Source organism: Mustela nivalis, assembly GCF_964662115.1.
Source record: "Mustela nivalis genome assembly, chromosome: 4".
NCBI lineage: Eukaryota > Metazoa > Chordata > Mammalia > Carnivora > Mustelidae > Mustela > Mustela nivalis.
In genome coordinates, this window is record NC_139023.1 from 55,451,574 (window position 1) to 55,477,716 (window position 26,143).

Genomic DNA, 26,143 nt, shown 5'->3' on the forward strand with positions numbered 1-26,143 from the left:
AGAAGCATCTTCACAGGTGGTGGTCTGTGGTGACTTCTACTCATGGGCACTCCCTTTCCCCTCTGACTCTTCCTGCTGCTTTCTCTTGCCTTCGGGAGAGGCAGCAGATACTGCAGTGTGGACAAGGGAACCGGATGCTCTGCTCTTTTTTAAGTCACTGTGTGGCTTGAGGTAAGTCTTTGCCTTCTCTGGGCTTCAGTCTCTTCATCTGAAAAATGGGAAAGAAGATTAAAAAAAAAAGAGGTCAAGCCATTTGTTCAAAATTTAGTAATCCTGTTCCCCTATTAACAGGCAAATGATAAAAAGAATGAAAGGGCCTCCCCTCTTCTTCTTCCCCAAGCCTCATGGGTGGCCAGGGGAACAAGCCCCTTTGTGAGGAGTTCCAGGATCCCAGGAAAAGGTGAGGCATGAAGGACCATGGGCCAGCTGAGTTAGTGGCTTCAGTTCCTGGTTTTTTATTCTAAGGAGGGCAGGGCAAACTGGCAGAGAGCAGCACTGTCCAATAAAAACAGAATTGTCACTTGAACAACATGGGGATTGGGGCACCCACCCCCACACAGTCAAAAAATATCATATGGTTTCACTTATTTGTGGAGCATAACAAATATCATGGAGGACAAGGGGTGTTAGAGAGGAGAAGGGAGTTGGGGTAAATTGGAAGGGGAGGTGAATCACGAGAGACTATGGACTCTGAAAAACAATCTGAGGGGTTTGAAGTTGCGGAGGTTGGGAGGTTGGGGTACCAGGTGGTGGGTATTATAGAGGGCATGGATTGCATGGAACACTGGGTGTGGTGAAAATAATGAATACTGTTTTTCTGAAAATAAATAAATTGAAAAAATTAAAAAAAATTAATTAATTAAAAAAAATCCATGTTTAACTATTAACTCCCCCAAAACTTAACTACTGGTAGTCTACTGTTGACCAGAAGCCTTACTGATAATCACAGTTTGTTTTTTATACATACTATATTTTGTATTCTTAAAATAAAGTAAGCCAGAGAAAAGAAAATGTTATTCAGAAAATCACAGGGGTGGGGCACTATGGTAGCTTAGTCGGTTAAGCACCAAACTCTTGGTTTTGGCTCAGGTCATAATCTCCCAGTAAGGAAACTGAGCCCTGTGTCGGGTTCTATGTCCAGCATGGAATCTGCTTCAGATTCTTTCTTCTTCTCCCTCCTCCTCAGCTCCTCACAGCTTATGCAATATTTCTCACTCTCTCTCTCAAATAAATAAATATAAATCTTTAAAAAAAAATCACAGGGAGCAGAAAATTTATATATAGTGCCTTACTATATTTATTTTAAAAAATTACACATGTAAGTGGACCTGCACAGTTCAAACCCATGTCGTTCAAGTGTCACCTGTAATGTGACCCAAGCATGAATTCTCACTTTTCTAGTGAATGCCTAACACTTTAAGGAGAAAAAAAAAGGCGGGGAGGGGAATACCTGGGTGGCTCAGCTGGTGAAGCATCTGCCTTCTGCTCAGTTCATGATCCCAGAGTCCTGGGATCAAGTCCCGCATCAGGCTCCTTGCTCAGTGGGGAGTCTTCTCCCTTTACCCCATTCTCTCTCTCTCTCTCTCACATGTTCTCTCTCAAATAAATAAATAAGATCTTTGACCAAGACAAATTTAAAGAGTAATTTTTTTAAATTTTAATTATGTTTACTTACTCAACATATCTAAAATATTATTTCATCATCAGATCAATATAAAAATTATTATTAATATATTTTACATTTCTTTTGTACCAAATCTTCAAAATACAGTGTACATTTTACACTTACAGTACATCACATTTTGGACTGACCACAGCTCAGGTGCTCAACAGAGGAGCTTCCTGGGGCTGGGGGCCACTATCTTGGACAGAGGATTTTGCTCTCCGAGGGGAAAACAATTGACTTATTATGAAAAAGTTGGAGTGCACACAAGGGGAAGAGAGTGTGAGGATTCACCAGAGGTGGAGACTGGGGCTTCACTTTCAAATATTACCTCAGGGATTACCCATATTCAAATATTACCCAAGCAGGACCTCAGACAAAGCTTATGTAGAGGCTCCCAGCGAGAGTCCAGACACCAAGCATGGGGACTCTGGGAGCAACTGAGGGTCCCTGAGGCACGATGTTGATCTGGTTGAGGCATGTCTCTGAGGTTGTTGGCAGCAGAGATGCCTTAATGGACATTGCATGAACAGCTTCTGAACCCTGAATTGGGCAGCAGAAAGAGCACAACCATCATGGGATGATGGGCCACTTAACCCCCTGTCCCTATATTATAGTGTACAGAAGCCCCAGTGCAAGCCCTGTCCGATGGCTGCTTTGCACGTCTAGTGGACCTTAGTGAGGCAGGACTCAGAGCCAGAGTTTATTCAATTTAGACAAATTCAGAAGTATGACATTTTGTCCACCTCTAAAGTTATGCAGTAATTTATCCTTGTTTTATAAGTCCTAAAGTCCCACTTCATATATTTTTCTTTTCTTTTTATCCACAAAACAGGAAGTTTACTGATAAAACAGTTCCAAGAATAAGATGCACAGAGTCTGACTCTCATCTGACCATCAACCAGTCATGCCCTATCTTCCCATCGGAAATCTTTGCCTCAGATTTGTCCAGATACTAAAAGCATCACGCACACCTGCCTCTCAGAGGTCTTCTTTTCAGAGGCACCAAATCCTCTTGCTATTTTTATCTCTTATAGGATGAGAGGCATTAAGCTGGCCACAAAGCAAGTGATCCTCAAAGACTTAAAGAAAAACAGTCATAGTCTCAAGTTCCCTACTCCCCATTCATCACTTACTGTGGTTGCCATCATGTATGCAGAGATACTTCAGGCAAACCATCCTGTTGTTGTAGCTGGAGATCTGATCCTAAAGCCCTGTAAGCAACTTTCCATTGCAGGGTAATGAACCTCCAGTGAACACTGAAACTCCTTTACCTTCATCCCTTTAGCTTAAATCTTGGATTTATAGCTTTTGGATCTGGACACACAATAGAATTGCATGGGTAACTTTCAAAACAGGCCAGTCCCTTTTCCCACCCCCAGTTTCTGGCTTACTTGGTCTCCGGGCAATTTTAATGAACAACCAAGGCTGAGAAACACTGACCTAGACCAGAAATGGGAGATCGGGGGACTGCTTCCTTCTCCTCTTTTCCTTCCTGCTCCCTTTTCTCAAGAGAGGGTTATTCCACCCTCCCCCAAGTGGTTGGAATTCCAGATCCAGTATACATCAGTGACCACACAGCATAAAAATAAGGGTAGTGCTTCAGAGGTGGATGCAAGGGTCTGCACTTCTATCCCTGTCCTTGCTAATCTTGTTGGGTCACACTTTCAAGAACAAGGCATTCAAGTGTATCCCATGGAATAAAGAATTGTAATGTCATCTCTCTTCACTGCCGGAGCTCCACCTCTTCACACCATGACCAGTTATGCTTGTAACCCTGAATGTGTCACAGTGATTCTACCCAGGGATGTGGCTGGAGAAGTTCTGTGCATTTAGTAACTTTACTAAAGACTTTGGTGGGTCCCAGCTGGAAACGCACAGAACACATTTGCCATCCCACTGAATCCACTTACATCTTCTTATCTTATCATCTTCTTGTTCCACCTCCCCCAACTGCAGACACACGCTCCTGAGTCATGGTCAGGGTCTTCCCTGGTCTTGGTGAAAACAGTCCCAGCTATGTTCAGCCCTGCTTTGAGGTCTGCCTTTCTAACCCATGAACTCTCCTGATGTCCTTCCTAAGAGAAGATCTGATCAAGTATGAGTTCTCTGTCTTGTTGCCTATAAAGCAGAGTTGCTCTCATGGGAAGAGGGCAGGAGGTCTGAATATGTGGGTGCATTGGACCTTCCCCAACCCCAGGAGCTCTGAATTAACTCTGCAGAGCCCTCTCGAGGTGGGGATGCTTAAACCTACCCTGGATGGTGCCCCTCTCTGGTCTGAATACTTCTTACCAAGACCTCATTTTACTTCCCATGAATGCCAGATATTTCGCCTTCATGGGTCCCTTCTTCCATGAAAATAATAATAGTATAATAATGTAAAATTATATGTTATGATAGTAAAGATGAGTATATTAATATAATGTGTTAAAAGCACTTTCTTCTAGTGGAGATGAAATGTGGGGGGGGGTTGGAGGGGTAGGAAAAGAATAAATGATATAAGAAGGGATCTGGAGGGAGACAAAACAGAGACTTTTAATCTCACAAAACAAACTGAGGGTTGCTGGGGGAAGGGGGGTCGGGAGAGGGTGCTGTGGTTATGGACATTGGGGAGAGTATGTGATATGGTGAATGCTATGAAGTGTGTAAACCTGATGATTCACAGACCTGTAACCCTGGGGCTAAAAATAAATTATATGTTTATAAAAAAATAAAAATTAAATTAAAAAAACCCACTTTCTTCTACCTTTTCTTCCCTTATGGCTTTATAAAAAAAATAAAACATTTTCCTGGGCCCCTAAAGTTTAATATAGTGACCCCAGCCATGTGCCTACAATGTCTAATGGAAAAGTTAGCCCTGCTTCAGACACATTCATCCATTTAATACTCATAACAACCCAACTGACAGATGAGGAAGCAGAGCAGAGAGTGTGACCTAAGTCACATAATAAGTGGTAGAACTGGGTTTGAACCCAGATTATCTGGCTCAATGCAGTAGTCCTGACCACTATATGACACCATCTCTGTCCTTTAAGTGTTTGGGGCAAAATTTCCGTGCTCATTCCTGCTACAACAAACATTCACAATACTTTGTGTATTAGTAACAATACAAGTAAGAATGAGAATTGCTGGGTTTGAGGCACCTATCATGAGCTCTGCATGAAACTGCTAGTATGACCATTGATCTCTCTTTAAATCCTCACAACATACATACATACATACATGCATGCATATCACATTAATATCCCTAGTGCCAAGGTGAGGAAACAGAAAAGTTAAGGAAAACTAATTCAAGGACACATAGTCAACAGCACAGCCGAAATTTAAACACAAGCCTGTCGCCTCCGATCTCTTCACAAAACAACACTGTAGTGTATTAGGACAGTATTTTCATTTTAAAGCATTAACCATCATGTTGCTCCTACTATCTAACATCTGACACAGCTCTATGTGCTTTGCATGAATTAACTCCTACCAACCTAGGAGCAAAGTCTTCTTATGATGCCTAAGTAAGAGATAGGGAAAAGAAAGCACAGACATTGAAGACACTCACTGTCTTTAGTCAGGCTATCCAACAGAGAATCTTTGAGGAAGATTCATGTGCAAGTGATTTCTTAAGAGAAGCAGAATAGGGCAGGTGGGGTAGGCAGGGCAGGAAACAAAGACAAGCAAAAGGTAAGAAATGAGACGGTCCCCAGAGAGCAGTGTCAGGCTTGATCTTGTAGTCTGAGTGTAAGTGATCTCAGTTGTGCCAACCCAAGACAAGAGAGATGAGCTCTTTATACGCCTCTGCTCCATAGTCATCAGTTAAGGATGGTCCTAGGGGATCTACCATGAAGGGAATCAAGGGGATGGGAGCCATGTGCTGATATTCGCCCTACTCTTGGCCAAGATGCAGCCCTGAATATGCAGCTGGGGTCTGAACCCAGCCAGCGTAGCTCCAGCATCTATTATTTTAGCCACTATTAGATTTCTCTTTAATGAATAAAGGAAGATTAAAAAAGAACTAATACTGACAACTCTGTACCACAGGCCATCTTGCTTCAGTGCCCCACACACCAGCACCTGCTTAACCGGCTATTCTAAGCTCATTAAATTAAAAAAAAGTGTTGAATTAATTGAATCCTACAAAACTATAAATCTATGAAGGGCAAAAAAAAGACTTCTAATTTATTTATGCAGATTATATGTTTCTGCATCTGCTAGTGTAGAGCCAGCAGACGTAAGCATTTATTCAAATAGGCCCACATTTCAGAGTTGTTACAATACCTGCAACTTACAAGATGAGCATAATTATCCTATTTTTACAAACTTTAATATGATTTCAATTGATGTCAGTAAGTTTTGATTGAATTTACTGCTGATTAGAGTTGATCATCTCTTTGAACAACAAGAAATTATGTCTCATTCAGTTCGTTAGCAAGACTAGTGTTCAGTTTATGAGCCATAGCACCAATGGTAATTATCAAGGATAATTGATTTCTAATGTGGACATATTAATTACATAAATATAGGAAAATTAAAATATTCTATCCTGCCAATTATTACTATGAAAAATAAACAAGTCACAGATCGTGGACAATAAAGTATAGTTTACTCTGCCATCTTACCTTTCCTCTTTTTGGGGAAACTGCACATCCCAACAGTGTGGTCAAGACATGGACATGCCACAGAGAGAGGTGCCAGCAAACCCTAAGGGAATCCAAAGTGACCCTTGCAGAGAAAGGAGAGGAAAAAGATGGATGTGGGAAGAAAAATTAAGGCCTCTGTCTCATCTGGGAACTGGAAAGAATGTGCTTTGTGGAGATGGCACATGAGAGAACTCATTCTATCATGCATCCACATAACAAATATTTACCAAGCACCTACTATCTTTGGACACTGGGGTTAAAGTAGGGAGACACGGCTGTCCTGATGAGCCTATAGCTTAAAGGGGATGTTAGATACCACCCATGAAAATTTCTAAATACCTCCATAAATCTAAGTACTACAAACAGAAAGTATAGCCTGATGAGAGAGGGGCTAACTGTGAGACCTTGTTTAGACTAGAAGTGAGGTCATGGAAGGTTTCTCTGCAGGAAGGTTTATTTAGCCTGAGACTCAATGAGTTAGAGAGGTGGTGGGAGAGAGGGCAGAAGTGTGAGTGACAGTGGAAAGAGTGGGGTGTATTGAACAAAATAAGAAAGAGTTTGAAATGCAGGAACGCAGGTGACCGTGTTAGATAGTCAGAGCTAAGCCATGCAGAGCAGCGCCATCCGATATAATTTTCTGAGATAATGGTAATGTTTTGTATCTGTACTGCCCAACACAGACATGGCTACTCACTGAAAAGGAAGCCAGTGCAATTAAAAACTCAACTTGAATTTTTAATTTTAATTAAATTAGTGACATGTGGCTTGAAGACACCATACATATTAGACAGATTAGCAACCTTTCAAAGATTTTTTAAAAAGATTTATTTATCTATTTATGTATTTATTTACTTATTTGAGAGAGAGAAAAAGAGAAAGAGTGCACAGGGGGCAGGAGGGACAGAGGGAAAGAATCCCAAGCGGACTCTCTACTGAGCACAGAGCCTGAAGCTGAGCTTGATCTCAATACCTTTAGATCATGATCTGAGCTGAATTCAAGAGTCCACCACTCAACCAACTGAGCTACCTAGGTGATTAGGAGACTTTTAGGTCCTGATAAGGATTGCAAATTTTATTTTAAGACCCGTAAGAGGCACTGAAAATTTCCCAAGTTCAGGAGTGCCACAGTTCCATATGTATTTCTAAGGATTACTCTGTCCTTGGAGCCAGAATACTCATTCACAAGACCACTCACTCTGGGAAAATAGAAATGGGGTTTTTCAGGTGCCTCTATCAACCAAGCATATCATGTAATATTGTGCATCGTTGATTCAACCTGTTTTTTCAATTCTGCACATAGTGTTTGTAAAGAGTGAATATGACTTAAATTTAACTATAGTGATCCCAAGGGTAGTGATTCCTAAGTCTGACACAAACTACACAAAGCAAAATATTTGAAGGATATTCTTAAACTTGACACTTCAGACTAAAGACAGGAGACAAGAAGGCCTTACCCATTATGTATTAGCGAATCATTCTGGAGAATGAAGAACTGCTTTTCAACCCAGGGTTGCATTTTTGAGCCAACACTTGCAATAGCATGTAAAGAGCAGAGAAGACACTTGACTTCCTATGCAGATGTGGCCCCACACACCAAGCCTGATCTGAGTCAGAAGGATTTAAAATATTCTTGTAAAGTATTTCAGATGACTCAGAATTGAGTCCTCTGGCCAGTGTTGATGGGATCCAGTTGCATGCAACTGAGCCCAAGAGAAAAGGTTACCCATCTGGGCCACAGTTTCAGCACTGCAATTAGGAGGGTCAAGGTCAAGCAACAGCCCAAAGCCCCTACTCCTTTTGGAGAACCATTCTTCCAGCTCTGCTCCAGTTCACATAAGCCATCATACCTATGCAACACATACCATGTGTCAGGCACTGTTCTAAGCAGTGGGGGTGATAATAATGTGGACATTGTGACAAAGTGGGAATGAACATTTTATACACACACACACACACACATATATGCATATATATTGATATATATAGAAACATACAAAGATACATATTAGAGAAAGTGTTTAGTGCTTATCTGTATTGCATATACATCTTTTCACCTCATTTATTCTATATACATTTATATTTAGTTTTAATGATATCTGTATTATTAGGTTTATGTCCAATCATATCCATTATCCTCAATAATAATACTGACATTGTAAAAATAAAATGATCAGTTTTCGTGTACACAGTGCTTAGTATGTATGAAATGTATGTATATAGTACATATATAATGTATATATGAATGTATATATATCACAATACCCATATTACTATTATCAAGGATAATAGATTTCTAATGTTATCTCCATTACCAAATATATAACAGATTGGCACAACTGGTTAAATAACTGTCCAGGGACATGCAGCTAAAAAGTAACTCCAGAATTTCTGCTCACCTACCCAGATGGACTCTCCCACAGATGATGCAGAAGTTGGCCCATAAACTTAGTACACGGGACACAGTACTTAGTCTGAGGGTAGATCACTAACCCAAACTGGCCTAATAATTGGACCTTCACCTATGACCACTAAAGGGTCCAGATTGCATGGACATCATTCAAGTTTGGGCCAATCAGACTGTTTCCTGAGAGCTTTTGTCTCTCTGAAGGCCAGCCTGAGAAGATGCAAAGCAAGGAGCTGTGGATACCCTGATGAGAGTCTCACATAGAAAATAATGGGAAGAACAATGCCCAAAAGCAGAGAGAAGGAAAATCAAGACGGAGAAAAAGTAAATCTTGGTGGACTCAGAGCCATCTGTCTATCTCCTGAGGTGCCCCAGATTTGCCCTTCCTTCCATGCCTGGGTTTCAGCTCTTCCTCTGACTCTGAGAGTAACCTCAGAATCACGGGGCTGGTTCTGATCAGGTTCACATCCCTTGTAATGCTCATACAGAAGGTGGCTTACTAGAAGAGATTTGTACAGATTTCCACCACCATTCAGCAGGCCCAGGGCATGATGCAGAGTGCTGAAAGTAATATTAATTAAATCTAGATGTTTTTGTCCCCTGAGGGACTTCAAATAGTGATTAAAGCTTCCAGGAATCATTCATTCAACAGCTTTAGAACATTTGGATATGATTTGAACTCAGTGAGTTTCTGCCTTCAGCATTTAATTTGAACAACTGTCACCAACAGCACCCAGCAAAGGTGGAAACCATACATCCATATGCTGTACATTAGTGGTCCATCAGTCTGCATTTTTAATGGCACTTATTGTCCTCTGAACCTTTGTTCAGTAGCAACCTACTTAATTTTAATCACTGATAATGACATTTCTATAATTAAAAGGACAGAAATCATCTGAAATAACAAAGGTTAAGATTGGCTGTGTAGGTAGGGAATAAAATGCTAAGAAGGACACACATTTGGGCCAAAGTATGCCTTTTCTCTGAAAGTTGTCCTCCTTCTAAGTCAACTATATTTGAAAATCATTATAATTTAGTCCTTCAACTAATCACCAACTATAGCACTATGTCTAGTGTTGGAAGTGTAAAGATGAAAGAAGCAACATCACACATCACTGTCCTCAAGGTGATCCATTTAATAGTGGATTTGGGCACAGCACAAAACAGTGTTGATATCTTACTCAGTATCTACAGCTCCTTCCTCCTTAACAGACCCCTGTTATTTCTCAGTTACTCATGGGCTCCAGAAAAAGCTGGCCCCATCCCTGGCTTGAAGAGTGGGCCTGGTGGTTCTAATGGAACCCATGAGCCTTTCCAGTGGGTAATTGGTGCAGGAACCCAGGCCAGACCCAGTCAGCACATGGCTTTACCAATCAGGAAGAATGATTCAGAAGCAGAGGCATGATCTCAAAAAGGTCAATGAGATAAAGAGGGAAAGTCTGCTGTCTCTCTCCAACCATTGGATGTAGTGAAACCATTATAGCCATCATGTGTCTAACTTGAAGATGGAGCCAACACCCAGAGGACAGAAGAATCATAGAGAAATTGAGCAGAATCCTCCAGATTAGGTCAGCCCTGAAGCCCAATCAGCTCCTGCTTTCCCAGTAGTGAGGATCTACATGTTTCCTCATGATTTCAGCCAGTTTAAGTTGTTCTTAATCTAATGAATAGAGACAAATGAACAGAAATGTGGGATGCAAGCAGAGAGAATGAAAGGAAGACCAAGGAGTGGTGGCAGGGGATCCCAGTGGGGACAGCCATTGCATGGGAGATCAGGGAACAGACATCCAAGTGAAGCCTTAAGGGACGAATAAGCCAAATGGATGAGGGCAGGGGCTAGGGAAGGACAGCATTTCAGATAGAAGGAACAGCCAAGAAAAAAAAAAAAAAAAAAAAGAAGGAAATGGCATGAGATTCAATATTCCCAATATAGTATAGAAAGTCTTAAGGTGAGGCTGGGGCCAGATCATGAAAGATTTGGACACTGTGAAAAGGACCTTGGACTTAACCTTGAACAAGGGAGAACCACTGATACAAGTGAGAAAGGCCTATCGCAGTCAGATTTGCACTTCAGGCAGGTCTCTCTGGTGTCTGTGGAAAGAAGGACTGGCAAGGATGGGTACTTTGTATCCCATACAGTCTCTGTCATAACTACTCAACTCTGTGGCTCTGTCGTAGCACAAAAGCAGCCAGAGGCTATATTTAAATTAATGGCTGTGGCCATGTTCCAATAAAACTTTGTTTATAAAAACAGGCTCTGGGATAAATGACAGATTCTTAGCACCTCTTAATCTCATAAAAATCTCAAATCAACCAGGATTAGCTCTCTCCTGATACCAGTATTGTGACCTCAGTCTTTTTCTCCCTCCCAGCTCTGAGCAGCCCTGCTTCCCTTAACTGACTTTACCTCCTGCCACTTCAAGCCTTGCCGACTTCACTCCAGCCACACTGCTTCTTGGGTACTTCTAGGTTACTCCCACATTAGGACCTCAGCACTGGCTGCTCCCTCTGCATGGAATCCTCTTCCCGTAGAACTTGGTATGGCTCATTCCTTTATGTTATATGTGTTTTGGCTCAAACGTCGTTCCCCAGAGACACCTTTGCTGATTACTCTCTTCAAAAAAGCTCCCCCTCCTCTTCCAACAAGCTCTATCTTCTAAACCTGATAATATTTTTCTTCATAGCACTTATTACTACCTGACATTATATTATTTATTTGTTTGTTTACTGGTTTCTTATCTGTTTCTCCCACTGCAATGTAGCTCCATTAGAGCAAATAATTTTGTCTTGTTCATTGTTACATCCCCAGCACCAAGATTATTGCCTGGCACATCACAGACAATAAGTATTTATTAAATGGATGAAGGAATAAATATCTGTCCCTGCCACCAGAGCAACCAATATTATGGGGGCTTTATCAGGAGAAACCAAAAGACTAATTTTAAAACTGTGACCCCCATTTTCTATAAAAAGATATTCATGTTTCCCAATTAGTGACCTCAGCTCTGTTCATGGGCTCTTAACACTCTATGCAATTGTCCTGGGGAAAATCTGGTATGCTCTTAGATCAGGATGTATCATTGCAATATCCAGAAATATCAAGCATCCCAAGTCACCAAATAAGACTGTGATTACTTTAAGGCCAAAGGGAATTCAGAATGTTATTGTGATAGAACTGTGACACACAGAGATGGAGAACAGAAGGATGCAGATCAGGAATGGGTAGAGAGTACAGATCTGAAGGACAAGTCCAGTATAGATTGGGCTAATGAGGTTTAGAATCCCAACGTCGCCACCAACTGCTTAAGATGAAGGAAAGCACTCTGAGATCGCCTAGCCCACTTGCAAGTTTATGTGTGGTCCCTGAACAAGCAACACCAGATCACCTACAAGCTTGCTAGCACCCCACAATCTCATCCCTCAGGTTCTAGACCTTCTGGATCAGATTCTGCCTGTCGGCAAATCCCCAGGCAATTCATGTGCACATTCTGAAGTGTCACATTAACCCATTTGCCTGGCAGCTCAACATCCAAGGTCTTTGTTTTGTCTACCAACCTGTATCTTGCTCAGAGTTACCATAAAATGTAATTTCCCCCACACTTAAGAGACAAAAAAATGTCACAAAGAAATCAGACCTGGCAGCCCTAGGTATATGCATTCCATATGGTACCAGTTGGTGGGGTGTAAGCCATGATTCCCCTTTACCAAGCCCTAGAATTCACACTAGGCCTGCTATAATCATCGGAGATACTTGTCCAAACACCACAGATATTTCAGTTTCCAACTCCTCATCTGGTCCAACAACCTCATTTTACTGAAAAGAAGAACACACTCAGAAGGGTTAAGCATTTGGGCTAAAGATTCATAACTAGTCCAATACTTATTCATTTATATTATCCTGACTGAAAAATAGGTAACTTTATTGCTCCCTTGAAGATGAAAGAACTAAAGTAGTTTAAAGAAACTTACTGGCTCTCTTAAAATAAAGAAATAAATAATACAAATAGCCTGATTCTCCAAGGCTGGTCGGAGAGAGTCTCCCAATGGAGAAGGGAGGCTGCACAACTGTACATCCAAGCAAGGACTAGCCCTGAGAAATGGTCCTTCACTTGGAGATCCACTGAGGACCACTTCACAGCTCCTAGAAATGGGAAATCTTGAAAGGCAGTGAAACCTCTTCTGTAAATAGAATTTATCATTTTACTGACAAGGAGGGGGAATTACAGGGTGACACAGAAGTAAATTGGTAGACCTAGAACATCAGTGATTGAGCAAGGCTTATCCAAGTGCCAGAAGTAAAGACCAGGGATGGAATTCCAAATTCCAAGTCTAAATTAAGCTGCTGCAGCCTAGATCCATGGGCCATTCTTTACTTCCGGATTTATCAAGCTTCTAATGCTCCAATTTCTCACTCTCAAAATTAATGATGACAGTAAGAAAGATAGTAATAAAACAAGAGTAACAAAAATAAATGATTTGGAATAACAAAATAAGCTGTTCTGGTGGGTATTGTGATTCAGAGTTTATCATAGACATTATCTTCTCTGAACATCACAATAAGTATGATCACTCTCCCATTTCACAGATTCAAAAATAACTAGTCCAGGCCCACAGAGTCAGTACGTGCTCAGAGTGATACTACAGCCCACATCACATGACTCTTCTAAAGCACACATTTCCTTAAACACACAAAAACAAAATAACTGAAAAGCAGATTATGGTGTCATATGGGTAGCCTGATAGGAATCAATAGAAAGACCATGTAAAATGGCCATTGAGTGAAAAGACCAGAATGCAAGCCCCAACTCTGCTTCTAGCAAGCTGTGTGAATTTTCAGATGTTACTTAATCTCTCTGGGCTTCAGTTTCTTTATGGATTAAATAGGTTTAACAACAGCAGTCATTCTAAGAGTCCAATAAAATAATGTGTGTTAAAATGTTTGGTCCACTGCCTAACACATAAAGGAAATAGTCAATAATTGAGAGCAATTATTTTTACAACAGTCTGGAAAGAAAAATATCTAAATACAGCACCTATAAAGACCTTAGAGGTTTGTAAACCAAAAATTTAGGCACAGAGAAGAAATGGAGAGAGAGGGAAATCTTATTCCTCTAATCTAGCAAAAAAGAGACTCCTGGGAAGCAGAAATTGTGATGTATAAACAGCTTTGAGATTCCAATATAAATTAATCAAGGGAATTATTCTTCCTTTCAGAGGATTTAGACTAAGGAGCAATGGCCTGAAGCCACAGAAAGGGAAATTTGGGTTAGATACAGCAAGACAAGAATGTTCTCAGCAGGGAAAGTAATTAGGAAATGAAATAGACTCCCAGGGGTTAGGATGGAGGAATCTGCCCTGGCAGTAATCTAGGAGAAAGGAGGGAGACAGAACAAGCCTGGAAGAACTGCAAAATATCCATCCACTGGGGGGAAGAAAGGAAGGTTTTACCCCATTTAAGGAACCCATCCGAAGGTCAGCAGCCGTCATTTATGACCATCTATGTTCCTGGTGCCCTGCAAGGTCTTAAAGGAGATGCAGAAAAACAGGAAGGACGCTTACCTCAGGAAGTTTGCCCTCTGGTAGAGAGAGCAGATTTTCCAGACCCAGAGGGGAAGGGGAAGGAACTAGTACCATCTAACCTGGCAGTCCACTTTTCCCCTTGGATAACACTGGTTTATTGATTTTATGTGGACAATTAAAAAATCCTTTTTTCCCCCATGGGTCATGATGATGTTACATAGTGAGATGTTATAATAAGACCTTATTTTGGTGGAGGCAGCATCGCGTAACATTGTGAGATAACACTGTAAGACTTATACAAGAGAAAAATGGGGAAATCATAAGGCAAAGCTGAGATTGATGCCTAATTCTATGGTAAAGAAAGTCGGCTGAGAGGAAAATCATAGTAGGCTGGAGTAGGCAAAAACATCTCTTGGGGTAAGTTGAGAGTGAAGGTAGGTCTTGACCTGAATCAAGATGCATTTAAGACAGTACACAGCCATCATCAGCTATCTATTGCCATAATACTGCTGCCTAAATAAAATCCATCCAAAACCCGGTGACTTAAAGCAATAACTATATATTGATTCTCACAATTCTGTGGGACCTGGACCAGACTTGGCTGACCTTCCCTGGACTTGCTCATGATCTGTAATCAGTGGTGTGTAGGCTGTAGCCTGGCTGATCAAGAATGGCATCTGGGCCTTACATTTTCATTCTCCCACAGGGGTCTTGGCTTCTTCTTATGACATTGTTCTAAGAAATCACAGAAGCAGCAAGACCTCATGAAGCCTGGCCTCAGAACTCAGAACTCCTGACCATCTTGATGCCTTCCTATTGGAGGAGGAAAGTCCTGACATTCACTCCTGGCTCCTCTTTGGCTCCATCCAGATACTGAGAAGCAGTGCACAATCTGCAAAAGGAAAAGGGAGGAAAGAAAGGAGTAAGAATCTTTGGTGCTCCTATTGAAAGAGAGTTTGGAGGGTAGTTTACAGAGAAACAGAGTTTAGAGATGGAATAGGCTAGCAAAGTCTGTACAGCAAAGATGGGAAAAGTAGGTTTTCAAAATATATTACTGGGAGTGAGTACGAGATCTTATTTAAAATCTTGTTGGAGATTTGGTAGAAGTTGAATTACTTACCCTTGGTTTAGGGCTGGCATTGCTTTGAGTCACCTTGGTGCAGTTGGCAACGGTTTGGTGGGACAGGACAGGGGTCTACCGGGAGCAGCTGCACCATCAGGCTCATGCTACAGTCTAATAAACATCTCACATACACCCTGATTTGGGACCAACTGTGTGGCACTTAACTAGGGGGATAAATCAGCCCCAACCTTAAATGAAGACTGGAAATAAAATGGCCTTTTCTAGAAGGAGATGACCAATTCACCCTATGGCACATAAATTTTGCCTTCATTTGAATTGGAAGAAATCTTCCAGCTCCTTTCTCCTGATTAAGAATGTCATAAATCCCAGGGATCAGGGGGAGAACCAAACTCTCTGGCCAGAGGAGTCTAACACATTCCAGAACAACACTGACACCACTCACAGAGTCTGCTCTTATTTTGTTCCAAGACCTCAGAAAATTCATGCAGAAAATCAGAACTTGCTAACTCAAAAATGTTTCCAAATTATTTCTGAAAACAAAGCCTTATCCTGAGACTGTTTTCTCTGTCATTATTATCTGCAGGCAGGAATTTATAGATTTAAGGCATTATATATTTGTTTTCTAATCACAGGAGGAAAATGCTAGCTCCAGGGGTATGTTAGCCACAGCAACACCTGAAGAACAATTTCATGAATTAGCAGTTGTCCCAAACCTAACACAAAGCCCTCAAAGGTCTCCCTCATGGAAAGAAAAGAATGGATGAAGGGAATGGGGTAGCATCCAAGGACTGCCCTTTTTGCGTGGCAGCCAGGATCACACAGAAAGCAGAGCCTGTTACATGGGATCAGAAACTTGTAGCGGAAGGGCTTCTTAAGTCTTGAAACCCAGAGCTGTTAGATCATGTCAAACCCCTGCTTAAAATTCTTTAGTGCTGCCTGTGTTTTTAAAGAAAGTTTCTGTTCCTATGGGCCAAAAAAGCTACCCATACCTTGGACCCTGCTCATCCCCCCAGCATCACCTCCATCAAGCTACCCACCCACTACCCTCTCACAAACATGTGAAATCTTTGCGTAGTCAGCAAGGTCTGGTGCATAAAATTGTCCCAGAAGCTACTTGTGATTCTAAAGATTCTACAAAACCTCTCCAGCTTCTGTGTGTTTGCACATTTGGTTTCCACTGCTTGCAAAGCTCTTTCTGCTGCTCCCAGTGGTAAAGGAAACCCTCTCATCTGAGAACTCATCTCCTCTGAAACTTGGCTTGACCACTCCAGGAAGCCATACGCTCCCGGCACCCCACCTCCTGGAGCTCTGTGCACACCCTTTTTGCCCCTAATGCTTACTTCCTTGCCCTGTTAAACAGGAATTTTCCAGACGTCCACCAGGGAGTGCTGATATGATATAAAGATAAAGAGCACTAGAAATTGATGGGATAATTTATGTTAGCCCCACAGACTCAGATAAGTGTTTATCAAGTACATACCATTGATAGGTATGTATGTACCTGGTAGATAAACTCCAGCTCTTCAAAGAGGAAACCAGTTTGTTTTATTTATTCTTTCATTCACTCATTCACTCATCAATACGTATTTGTTGAGTATCATCTGACCACCACCATATCAATTATCTGTTACTACTTAACAAATCACTTCAAAACTTAGTGAGTTAAAATTAAAAACTTAGAGGCTTTGATATCCACAACTATTTAATCGACCACAATGCTACAATTTTGGCAGGTCAGGGTTAGCACAGCTGTGTCTACCATGTTGGCTGGGACAGCCTAGCCAAGCCTGTAGGATGCAAAATCATTTTACATCCCCATCTGGATCCTCTGCTCACGTGACCAGAAAAGCTGCAGTCTGGCTGGGTCTCTCTCGCTCGCTCACTTCATGCTCTCTCTTCCTCCAGTTTCTGTCTATGTGTTCTCTCCAGTAAGATAACTTGAACATGGCGTCTCAGGGCTCCAAGAGGGGGAGAGGCAGAAGCTACAACGCTTCTTAAATCCTACACTCGAAAACTCATATGATGTCACTTCGGCCACATTCTGTTGGCCAAAACACGTCATCCAGGCAGCTCACATTCAAGGAGTGAAGAAACAGACACCGTCTCCTGACAGGAGATGCAAAAGTGTGGATTCAGGGGAGCAGAATTCAGTGGGGGACTAGGATACCCAGGCAGTGTTCTGGGTGAACACTGGGAACACACTGGTGAGTAAGACACGGTTGCTGTCCTCAAAGAGCTCAAGTGAGGGTGACAGTAAATGGATTAGTACCTAATTAATAAATGCTAAATTAGGAGCCGCCAACATCCACAGGTTGGGAAACTTTCCACCTTTAGCAGTCACATGCAGTGAAGCCCATTTGTAAGAGATTCCTGGGACTCCCCCTGCTGATAAAGGGTGAGGGGGAAAACACACTCATCTTGTCTTCCTAGAATATTTGCAGAGTCCTCAGAACCTTGAAGACACAGATCCTCCATTCAGACTTCTCTCTCCATAGGTTCATTATCTTCTCACCATACAAAATGTTTGTGTTCACCTTTCTATTACCAAGCATCAGGTAAACACACCCCAGGAGAAATCATTACTACTGGTTGCATGCGGCTGCTGTCACACTTGGCTATCTTTGGCCACCCCCCATTCCGAGACTAGTATTTTCACCTGCCCATCCCACCACCTCTCCACCTAACTCAGATTAGACTCGTATATCCTATCCTTTATGACAAAAACCTTTACAACAAATATTTGCCGTAAGCTGGCAGCTCTTAAAGTTTTGAGAATGTAATGAAAGCTATGAATTCTTTCTCTGGATAAATGCATATTAGCATAGGAATGCATTTTGATTATAAAATCAGGGGGTCTATAGATCTCTAAAGCCCACGTAAGGAGCCATGATATTGAATTTGCTCTTTAATCTCTCCTTCTCCCTTGCTTTACATGCCTGACACATAAATGAATGAATGAATTAATTAGTCAATCAATTAATCCACCAATATTACAGGATAATGCCTAATATCCCATTTTTCTTGCTTAGAGCAGAATAAGGGCCACTTCTCCCAGAGATGCAGAATGTCCTCTCAAAGGTTAATCAAGAACAAGGAAGGGAGGATTCCAGAAGTATTCACAGTCAAATCCTTCAAGCCTGCAGTGAGAGCCAGGGAGTCTGAGCATTTAGAAGAGGCTTTCTCTTTACAGTAACTCACCAATCCCTGTCTCAGGCCGGATCACTGCCTAAGCCTGTGTCAAGGATGGAAGCTTAGCTGTAGGTCACATGATTGCACTTCCTCTGCCTCCATATTCCCATCCCACAGATCTCTGTTGGGTTTGGTGTAGGAGGAGAGTCTAAGAGTTACCAGAGAAAGACAAAACTGTCAATCACTTTCAAATTCTTTCCTGACGCAGAGGGAAGCAGGGGGAGCCTCTGAGCCCTTTTGTAAATAAGCAAACTGATAGGCTGGATTCAAGAATGTTACCCTAGTGTGGCCAGACCTGATAATTTCATCTAACAATATCTTTCCTCTTCTTTTCCCTCCATCTTCCTGTTCTCCAAGGAACAGAGGAGGCTTTGTGGACTTGATTTCATTAATCTTGAGAAAATCCTGGGGCACAGTCTAGGGACAAGACGCTGACCTCTTGTGCCTGCAGAGAATGTGTCCAGGGAGAGGGAGAGGCTTTGCCAAGGCCACAAGATGCACATCTTTAAAGCCTGGGAGCCGTGCTCTACTACTGTCCAAACTGCCTGCTAAGCTGTAGGGGGTTTTACAGAGGGACTCGGGGACAAAGGTAGCAACAAGTGGGTACCCGGGTGAAGGAACACTTAATCAACCCATATGCTAACCCGTTACTCCAGACACAATAACCCATAGTCTAATAAAATCCTGTATCTAATAAAATTATATAATAACCTGTATCTAATAAAGACCTATAATAATAATCTATAACTTGTAATATAATATATAGTATATATAATTATATAATATATAACCTATAATAGTAATAATAAGTTCTACCTTATAAAACCCTAAATAACCTATATTTAATAAAACTTTGCTATTTAATCATAATTTATGTTCAGATCCCTGGAACCTTTTAAAACCAGATTAATGATTCTACTCTCCTTTTATATTGATATGTTGGAGCCACCACTGCCAAGGGCAAGGAAAGGACGACGAGAAGGGGCCCAGAGGACCTTCCTAGAGCTGTTATATATCAGGCATCTGTGTGCTACTTCAGTGGAAGAAAGGGTTAAGTGCTGCTTTTTTAAAAGATAGAAAACCATTGCTCTTGACTGCCAAAGAAAGTCCAAATTTGGCTACAAAGAGTATTTGGCCAGAATCATAAAATCCTTAAATCACAGCACTGCTGAGGTGGTGGGGATTGTCAAAGACTCATAAATCAGTTGACAGGGAGGTTTGGGCAGCCCTTGCTCAGCTCAAGTCACCATTTGGGTATCACTATTATTTGTAAAGTTTGCTGATTCAAGTGATATAAAACCTCCTTGCTTAAGTATGCAGCCTGTATCAAGTATCTTGTATTTTTCTCTCCGATTTAACCTCACAGCATAAATGATCCTGGTAAAGTTGAATGTCTCCGAGTCTCAGGTTCCACGTTTGCAAAATGAAGATAATAATGTTGACCGAATAAATGCCCAAGGAATAGGAAAAGGCCCTATGGCTCCACTTTGCATGCAGGAGGCTCACTCTTTTCAAAATTTCTGTTAAGGAAGTGAAATTGGTTTTGTTCTGTTCTCTATTTCTCTGACTTAACATGGAACTATGATCTCAGTATGCTCCTAATGTTTATAGAAAAAATGAATACCCTCTCAGATTACATATAAATGATTTACACATCGTGCAGTGTTTTGGAATGTCTACCTTATGATTCAATTGTAAAGCATCAATAACCAAGAACTGGTTATGTGATCAGTAGGCAAAATGTCACCAGAATGACAAAAGTTGCCAATTAAGTAATTTATCATGGAAATATGTTGAAAGATTCTAGAACTATCTGCAAAGGGACCACTCTATTATTTAGATCTATATTTTCACTGGTAAATTTATGTCAATAAAATGACATAAATTCATTTTCATTAGGCATAATGAGTTCATCCAACTCAACTAATAATGTAGAACATCTGTCAGAGTGACCTTCTAACATGCTCTTTTCAGTGATGTCACAGAGCTTGTTGATTTGTGTCTCCTCAAGTGCACTGGGAGGTCAAGGTCAGCTGCTGGTCAGTGCACAATGGCTATGAGACCCACCTCTCATTTGCTATTATGGGTTTCTACATGTTGATTAAGTTGCACTACCCAAAGTATACTCTAAATAAATCCAGTCCTTCAGAACATGAGGAGAAATAAAGAAAGGAAGAGGAGAACGGGGGACGGGGAGGGAAAGGAAAGAGAGGGAGAGGGAGGGGGTAGGGAAGAAGGAAGGAAAGGATGCAGGGAGGAAAGGAGGGAGGGAGGGAGGAAGAGTTTTCATGATCATTTATGTTCGGTAAATACAAAATTAAATGATCTTTATTGCAAGACTTCTCAGAGCCATTATGACTTTCCAAGTGGAGGATCAGATATTTAGTGTTTTGTATTTTCTCTGCATGACATATTGCAAGGAATAATATTCCATGAACATCAATCAGGGGAATACGGGAGAAAATATTCTAGCTTTTTGTTCCCTTTTCACTGAGTATGACTCAGGTCAATGTTCTTTGCTCGTGTTCCATCAAAGCCTTCAGTTATCCTCACAGTAGACTCTTTAGGCATCGTGAGGAGAGGACTGCACACTGTGGATTTGTTACCAATCCTTGCTATCTCAGTGCTCTTCAGACTCCGCATGCAGACTTCTTTCAGGACACTGTAATAAGTTGACACCACCCTTGCATTCCTAGCGGGAACCCCCAAGTGGAAAAAGAGCTGGAGTGAGCCTATATAAGTCTTATTTTTAGGTGGGGCTGAGGTTAAACCGGAATGCCTTACTCACACATCAGTTTTCAAGTCCAAGGAGTAGACACAGTAGGAAAAGCCAACAGTTCCAAGCTCATATATCCACTAAGAAAGAAAAACAAGAGGAATTCTAGAAGCAAAAGGAATGGGCCCAAGACTGAGGAAAATGGTCCTGGGGACATAGTGAGTGAAGGGGTCTGCCTACTTCAAAAGCCCAGGGTACATGCTGACAAGCAAGGTCCTGAGCAGGTTCTAAACAAGGCAGACTATGTGTTGGGGGCCTCAGGCTCACAGGCTGGTGGCATCTGGAATTGTTCTTGTCATAATCTTGGAACCCAACAAGTCTGGGGGGAGTCTTTTCCCATGCAAGCCCACTGAAACCTAACCACCATTGTGCCTGTTTTAATTTCCATTGGGGCTTCTGATAAGCACTTCAGTTCCCCACTTCCTGCCAGACACTTTTCTTAATCATGACTTTGTTTCTAGCCACTGGAAAGGGTCTGTGTCAGGACAGAAAATCATACAGAGAAGGAATGTTGCTACCCTCCTGACTCCAACACCCCAGCTGCCTGAAGGTCCTGGAGCAGGGATGGGGCAAGAGAAGACCGCAACAAGAAAATGAAAGGTCACAATCTGCAAGAGTTCTCAGCTGCTTCTTGCTCATTTTGCCTTCTATTTTAATCCCTTGACAGTAGTGTCAATCCTAAAATACTCCTGAATTTCCCTTACCTTTTCTTCTAAAAATACTTATAAAATATTACACATACTAGAAAATAGTTTAAACATAAAAATATAATGCATATTTATAATTTTAATAATAATAAGAAGAAAAAGACCCAGCATCTGCTTTGGAAATTAACAAATAGAAGATAGAATGTCACCAGTGCCTCTGAAATTCCCAAACATGACTAATGGGTTGCTTCAACCTCCTCACCACCCCCATAAGAAACTGCTATCCTAAATTTTATGGTAGTCATTCCCTTGCTTTTCTTTATGATTTTGCCATGGTAAACCCTAAACAATATAATGTTCAGCTTTGCTGAGGTTTAGACTTTGGATTACAAAAATCATACTGTATATATTCTTTTGTGACTTGTTTTTTTCACTCAACTTTGAGAACCATAATGATGAATATAATTCTTATTTCTTAAATTTCATTGCTGTATGGTATTCCATTGTTTGAATGTATTATACATTATTTAATCCTATTTTAAATGGGCATTTGATTATTCTAGCATTTTGCTCTTAGGAACAAAAAAGAGTCTTACATATGAGCCTTAAGGCATATATGCAAGAATTTCCCTAGGGAAATGCTCTTCAAATTTTTGTTTATTTTTGCTTATCTGCTAAAAGTTTTGAAAAGATAAATATTCCCTCACTAGTTTTAAGTAAATATCTAAAAACAAAATAAAATGAGCAAAAATTTTTAATAGAGGCTTTAATAGTTGCAGACTGTGATATTTGGCATGCTATAAATATGGTGAAACTTGGTGATGAGGCCAATTCAAATGGAAAGACACAAGTGGTTGGCACTGTGTTCCACGTATTCCTGTTCTCAAATGAGCTTTTACCTTCAGTGGGAGTGAAGCAGAGAGGGGATGTAAAGGGGAGAATGAAGCTGGATGAGGAAACAGAAGGCAACCCTGTTTCAGGGAACCTAAGAGGGAAGATGGGTTCCTATGTCTCCAGGTATCTTCTAGCCCAGAATCCCCAGATCAGGCTGACAAAATGGGCTTCCACTAGCAGAGATTCCTGGAATTGCTGTCACTTTTCTGGACATTCTAGAGAGTTTCAAGACAGAAATATTCTCATGGATATTAAAGCTCGAAATGGAAGGAATGTTGTTACAGAAAAGTCACTCAATTCCTTGAATTCTTTCTAAGTTTTATGCAAAAAGTTGTTTAGTAACCTAGCATTTTTAAACATTACTTTTAATGATCTATCAGCTGACAACTTGATTGAACCCTTTGTCAGTTTGGTTGAAAGTAAAGAATTGTAATCTCTGACTTGTAAAAAACAAACAAACAAACAACAACAACAAAAACCTGGTCAGTTTCTCAGAAATACAACCAGGAGGCTTCATCATCTATCTATTCAAGGAAGATTTATCAAATAACTATTCATCATAAATGTAATTTTTCACTTAGAGTAACCTTGCTTAACCTAATGTGGCTGGAAACAGGAAAATAAATGCTGTTTATTTTCATCAAATTTGGCTGATACAATATTTTTGATAAAATGTTTTTTATCTTATCAAGGTCTCTTAAGACATTTTCATCTAAATCTCAGAAGTGAGGATGTAATTCAATCAATTCAGGGATAATATCCAATTTAAACTGAATAGACAAACTAGTTTTTAGTTTTAACTAATCACCCGGGCCAGACTTATTTTGCATGAGAAAATCTGGTTTAATTCTTAAATTAAATAAATGCGTTACTATGAAGCCCTGACAAACATTTTACTTTTGTGATATAACTCTAAGGTTGATAAATGGATGGACAGATGGGCAGATAGATAGATAAGTGATTGAGATATTGCTTTGCTCTAAATTTGTTACTGGGATGAAATAAGGTGTTGCCACCTCTGATATTCACAAGGCTGATGTATTTTGGATAGCCGTCACAGATTTCAAGAGGTAATGTCATTAAACGAAAATTGTCATCACTCCTGCCGAATTCAGAACATCCTAATAGGAGTCATACGATCCCATTTCTAACACAATACTTTGCTCTTAGAAAAATTTACAGGACCAGAAAAATCACAAAGCTCTACCACAGGTTTATGGAGGCTACAGGGTAATAGTACCTTGCAATATCACTGTTGTACCCCACCCCCAAAGATTTTTATATTCCAGAGAGATACACCAGAGTAAGAGAAAGTTGGTGAGAGGTTTCCTTTCAAGACAACAAGACAAGTGTGATTGTAAAAAAGGGGTTGGGAAAAGGCAACCGAAAAGATGGTTTTTATCCAGAACGTATTGTCAGAACAATTTTCATAAACAGTATATATAGATACTGAAGGTATAAAAATTAATTCACTTAAGATCACCTGTGTTTGGGGGCACCGGGGTGGTTCAGTCATTAAGTGTCTGCCTTCAGCTCAGGTCATGATCCCAGAGTCCTGGGATCAAACACCACATCAGGCTCCCTGCTTGGCAGGAAGTCTGCTTCTCTCTCTCTCCCACTCCCCCTGCTTGTGTTTTTCACTCTCTCACTGCATCTCTCTGTCAAATAAATAATTAAAATCTTAAAAAAAAAAATCACCCATGTTTGCAAACCCTCTGGAAATCTTCATGAAGTCCCAGGAAATACACGCACCCCGTTTGAAGACCATTGCCACAGGATATATACTTGGAAGTAAAATTAAGTGTCACAGAAATGAACATCTCCAACTTTACTAGACAGTCTTAAACTGTTTTCCAAAGTGATTATAACAATGCACACTTCCACCTGCAGACTATGAAACTTCCCTTTACTCTACATTCTTACCAACAATTGGTATTGTCAAGGTTTTTGCTTGCCAGTGTAATAGTTGTGATATTTTATCTCATATTTTAATTAGCATTTCTTTCATTACTAAGAAAATCAAGTATCGTTCCTTGTGTTTATTGACCATGTTACGTTTCCCCTTTTGTGAAATTCCCATTCATGCCATTAGTTCATTTACCCACTAGGATCATTTGGCTTTTCACTTGTTGATTTCCAAAAGTTTTTTGGTTGGGGGAGTGGTGCCTGGGTGGCTCAGTGGGTTAGAGCCTCTGCCTTCAGCTCAGGTCATGATCCCAGGGTCCTGGGATGGAGCCCCGCATCAGCCTCTCTGCTCAGCAGGGAGCCTGTTTCTGCCCCCCCCCCCCCCCGCCCTGTCTCTGCCTGCCTCTCCTTACCTATGATCTCTGTCTGTCAAATAAATAAATAAAATCTTTTTTTAAAAAAAGGTGGATTTTTTTTTGCATATTGTACAATACTCTATCGATAATATATTAAAATATATTAAAATAACTTCTCTTAGTTTATGGATTACATTTTTACTCTATTTATAATTTATTTAGATGAACCAAAGTTGTCAATTTTAATGTGGTTGAATTTATCAACATTTCCTTTTATGGTATATGCTTTTTTTTAATCTTAAGAAATTCTTGGGGCGCCTGGATGGCTCAGCGGGTTAAACTGCTGTCTTTGGCGCGGGTCGTGAGCTCGGAGTCCTGGGATCGAGTCCCGCATCGGGCTCTCTGCTCAGCAGGGAGCCTGCTTCTTCCTCTCTCTCTGCCTGCCTCTCTGCCTGCTTGTGATCTCTCTCAATAAATCTCTCTCAAATAAATAAATAAAATCTTTAAAAAAAAAAAAAAAGAAAAAAAAAGAAATTCTTCCTATCTCCAGGCCATATAGGAATTCTCCCACATTTTCTTCTAAAAGTTTTAAAGTTTTGCTATTCACATTAAGTATTCAATCCATCTGGGATTGATTTTTGTGTCTGAGATAGAGTGAGTATCCATTTTCATTTCTTACCATTGAGATAAAGAATTGTCTTGGCACCATTTATAGAATTTTCCATTCTTTCTCCACTGATCTGAAGGGTCAGCTCAGTCATCAAACAGGCTTCTGAATGTGTGTACATTAAATGATAACCGAGCATGGTGATAGTTGAGCAAAGGACTCACCAGATCTGGCCAGAGTAGAACTCCTTTACGAGCAACGATTCACCCACTCTCCCCTCTGGGCTAGTACAGTTATGCCACAGCTGCAATGCCCACTGAGGTTCTTCCTGCTTCATGCTCCTTTCTTAGTCTCTCTTTTTTTGTTTCACAGAGGTCAGGTCAACATCGCAGTATGAAGGTTTTACCTGTCCCCCCTTCCCTTTATCTTTCACAGGCATCACGCCTGAAAAACCTCTTACACCTCTA

General features: G+C 40.8%; 1 long non-coding RNA gene across 1 annotated transcript; it reads right to left on the reverse strand.

Moving 5' to 3' along the window:
• Nucleotides 1–26,143, reverse strand: LOC309863254. Its single transcript, XR_014310949.1, has 2 exons — nt 25,901–26,143; nt 1–208 (listed from the first exon to the last, which is right to left on the reverse strand). It is a non-coding gene; the product is annotated as an uncharacterized lncRNA (long non-coding RNA).